Source organism: Lactuca saligna, chromosome 9, assembly GCF_052625555.1.
Source record: "Lactuca saligna cultivar CGN05327 chromosome 9, ASM5262555v1, whole genome shotgun sequence".
Classification (NCBI taxonomy): domain Eukaryota; kingdom Viridiplantae; phylum Streptophyta; class Magnoliopsida; order Asterales; family Asteraceae; genus Lactuca; species Lactuca saligna.
The window spans coordinates 78492577-78496951 of NC_136425.1; the positions used below are offsets into that span (position 1 = coordinate 78492577).

The window sequence follows — 4375 nt, forward strand, 5'->3', positions numbered from 1 at the left end:
CTAAAAGAAAAAAAAAATGAAAATTAAACTTATATAGGGTAAACATATATGTTGAACATGTAGGTTATGTTGATTTTCCATATCACCTTAAAATTTTTAAAAATAAATTAGAAAACAAACTTATTTAGGCTTAATCACAAGGAATACAAGAACCACATCCCATGGACCAAAAGTCGGGATGAAGTATATATATTAGTTTACATTTCTTTACCTAATTCTTTGTTTTAGTTGCTTGATTTAGTTGGCTAAAGGCCTAAATATCAATGGAGAAGTGGGCATCGCTCATATTTGGATTTCTCTCTCAAACGAGCTTGTGTAGATATGGGAACTAGATCATCTTTATCATGGTATTTTATTTTATTTTATTATTATTATTATTATTATTATTTTTTTCTCTATGAGGGAGGAGGGAGTCGTTCCCTCCCAACCTACTGAACACAGTGTCACATCATTTTTTATCTTTTATTTTTTTTCATCTTTCCCAAACCACAACATACGGAAACTCAATCTTTTTAAACTCGCTTAACTCACTCAATTAAAAAAAAATACAAAACAATCAAAGGTAAAATCTTAATTAGCAATAGAGTTACTGACAGTACCACTCTCGCTTAAACGGGTTGGTTAATTGGTTTCAGTAACCCACTTCATCTCTCTCTACGTTCTTTCTCATTTTCTTTTGTACCATGTGTTTTAAAATTTGTATCTTAGTTGTTTTGTATTTTTTTTTAATTAGTGGATTGAGTGAGTTGAGAAACATAGAATTTCTATGTATTGTGGGTTGGAAAAAATAAAGAAAAATAAAAGAGAAAAAATGACATGTCAGTGAGTTCAGTGGGTTGGGAGGGAATGACTTCATCCTCCCTGAATTAAGAAGAGAACAGTTTGGACATGACATGCTATAGATTAAGATTTGGGTTATAAAACGAGAAGATCAAACTTAAAATAGGAGGGAATGATGTTAGAACTCTAATTAAAAGTCGTTAAGATCCGGTTAATTAGTAATTATAAATTGTCCGATGACATGGCTTCGGAAAGGAAGGAGTCGAAGTGGAGACATAAGATCAAGGTTTTATGTTAGTACCTATATATTTGTACATTTATTGGTGGATTCGGTCTCCTCGATATCAGGTGTCTCCTATTAAAATAGTCTCTCTACCTTTTATTTTTTAGATAAAAGTAAAACAAGTTACATATAACTTTCTACTTACCCACTATGGCCTTTAGGAAATTGTGTATATTTGTTGTTGAAAAAAAATTAAAATATTTAGATGAAACAAGATTAATGTTGTGATTTCATTATATATGCAAGAAAATCAAAATCCCTTTAGCAAAAAGTTTAAACAGAAAACGTTTGTTTGTTTGTTTTTTGTTTTTTTTTTTTGTTTTTTTTTTTTTGGTAAAGAAACCTGTCTTAATATCATGAAAATCAAATAGTCATAATATATCTTCTTTTAAACGAATTCTATAAATTACCAAAACAGCAAGGCTAAATTGATATTTTGAATTGATAAGGACACTTCTTGAAATTTGAATTTATGGCTGCATGAGTATTTTCAGTCCCCCAGCTTTTAAAATTTCTAACATAGTCCCTCGGCAATAAAATACTTTTCATTTACGTCATCTCATCTCTCTATGGGTTCGTAATTTACAAGATATGTCTTGGCTAAAACAACCTTATACATATTATATAAAATGAACAACTTCCCATAACATAGAAATCAACAAAAACACTCCAAATCATCATACATTATATAATAGAAACAACTGCTTATATCCTGCGAACCCATATAAAATAATCGTTTTCGATGATAATATCATTTGGATCTAACTATAAACACACAAAATTGCGGATTACTATTGTGTAAATGTTGTGCCAATAATAAAATTGACCAAAAAAAATCATAAAATTAAATTGGAAGATGAATTAATAAGGCCTTTTGTAGGCATGGCTAATATGATGCAACTGTTTGTATCAACACTTTGGCAGCTAAGCACCTTAAAGGCCTTAGAATACAATGAATATTCATCCATTTGTTTCACAAAATATACTTGGGTTGAGATGAAAATTATTACGTTTATGGAATGTAGCTCATGAAATAGTCAGTTTACTTTTTGGATTATCTATCGTAATTTATGTTTTGTAGCAAATTAATAATTGGTTTATGCAATGTGTTGAGTGTTGACGAGATATAATTAAGTGACATGCATGTTAAGTGTTACAAAACATTAGTAATTTGGCTTTGATTTGTATGTATTTAATTTTGGTTTCTTAAGTTATGAGCTATTTTACGTATTTGATAATTAAAAGTGACAGTTAAATTATTTGTTAAATCAAATTAATTATAAATATATACAAATGGTAATTTATAGCCTAGCTAAAATTGCTACTTATAATGCATAACGTACAACTTTTTTTTTTCTTTTTTTTTTTTTTATAGTTATGACCCCTATTTTTTTGGATAATTCAAAAATCATCGGACTCATAAAAATAATCTCTAAACTCTTTAGTTACAATGCACATTCTTGCTATTTTTAATGACCCATACTTTCTTATGAATTATTCAAAAACTATTCAATTTACAAAAATAGTCCCTAAATTCTTATCAACTTTTGATAAATCATCTAACGTTTATTTCTTTTAAACTTTTAGTGTTTTTTAAAGCTGTGATACATGCAAGAAAAACACACGTAAGAACTCGTGAGAAAGCGTGGGCTAAAGTACAAGTTGTTTCTAAATGGAGAATACATTATCAAAACTAAGGATGATTTCTACTTCTACAAGAGCATTTCGAAGTTGAATTTGGAAGAATTTGTCATTTAAGTAGATTTCAACTTCATTCTAATCTGACGGCTGATTATAAATTAGTACTAAATCGACATCTGTTTAAAAATTAAAATTATCAAATACATTTTAATCCTAGAATTTTACAAGTAAATACTTATTGTCTCTTTCGGGCGCGAATTTATATTACGGAAAGGTAGGTCCTTTGACCCATATTATATAAAATGAACAACTTCCCATAACATGGAAATCAACAAAAACACTCCAAATCATCATACATTATATAATAGGACATGCCTTAAAAAATATGAATGACCTGCTTTGTAGCATTTAACAAAAAAAAAAAAAAAAAAAAAAAAAAAAAAAAAAAAAAAAAGGAAAAAAGAGGTATCATGATCTAGTTTATAGTGCTTGACAAAAACAGAGATGGAAAACAATGTATAAACTATATAAAAAAAAAATAAAAGACACATGAATAAGTCTCACGTCTTGCATTGATTCTAAGAAGAAACTGATTGCACGATGAGGAGAGGGGGGGGGGGGGGGGTTCCATTACAAATAGATACTTTCTTTTTCATATTTCCACACAACTGTTTTACTCCAAGTTTAAGTTGGTTTTAGTCAATCTTTCCTAAAGATTGGTTTGGGTTCAGTCCTTTCACTACTTGTTCGTTTATAAGTCGAATTAGTTATTTTTTATATTAAATTGGTCCAGTTGAACCCTGTTTTCTCTTGAATTGACCCGATTGAACTTAGTTATGGAACTATGCAATAATCTATTCTAAACTTGCCAATGGTCTCTTCATATGAATTTCCTTTTTATCATGAACGCTCACTGCTCTCTCGAATTGCTCGGTTTGTTGCTCATAGAGTGTCTCTCTCATTTTTAAAGTGTTGTTGGTGTCATGTAGGGGTGAATTCGGTTCCAAAATCGAACCAAAAAACCAAATTTATGGATATGGAGGAACCAAAAACTAAACCGAACTGAATCGAATTACATATTCGGTTCCGGTTCTATTTCGGCATTGTTTCCAACGAGTATTTTGCTCACTTTTAGTTATTAGAATCTTGAACCGAACCGAACCAAAAAACCAGTAACCAAATTTATGAATATGTAGGAACCGAGAACCGAAGCAAATTATATATTCGGTTTCCACTCAATTTAGTTCTAAAAAGTATTTTGCTCCCCCTACTACTAACATGATAATTTGTTTTCTCTTTATATGCTATCTTACATCAAATATTACTCTAAAATATATTGGATAAGCACATTTACTCAGGGGTGAGCAAAAACCGAACCGACTAAAGAAAAACCGATAAAACCGCAATAAACTGTAACCGAAAAACCGAAACCAATGCAAAAACCAATGGTGCGGATTTAATTTTTGCAAAAACCGAAGGTCAACGGTGCGGTGCGGTTTCTATACTAAAAACCGGTCCACCAAAACCGAACCGCACCACAAGCGTGTATAGTAATAATCAATCAATGTATATTATATACATGCTATTTAAAATACTTATAAACGATAATATATTTATTAGATGTTTAGTTTGTGTTTGTGTAAAACTATATGAGATGCAAAAGAAATGTTC

The 4375-nt window shown here is 30.1% G+C and overlaps 1 long non-coding RNA gene across 1 annotated transcript; it reads left to right on the forward strand.

The window, feature by feature from the left end:
* Positions 1 to 234: 234 nt before the first annotated feature.
* LOC145018698 (uncharacterized) lies at positions 235 to 3168 on the forward strand. Its single transcript, XR_013667127.1, has 2 exons — positions 235 to 347; positions 2651 to 3168. It is a non-coding gene; the product is annotated as an uncharacterized LOC145018698 (long non-coding RNA).
* Positions 3169 to 4375: the final 1207 nt, after the last annotated feature.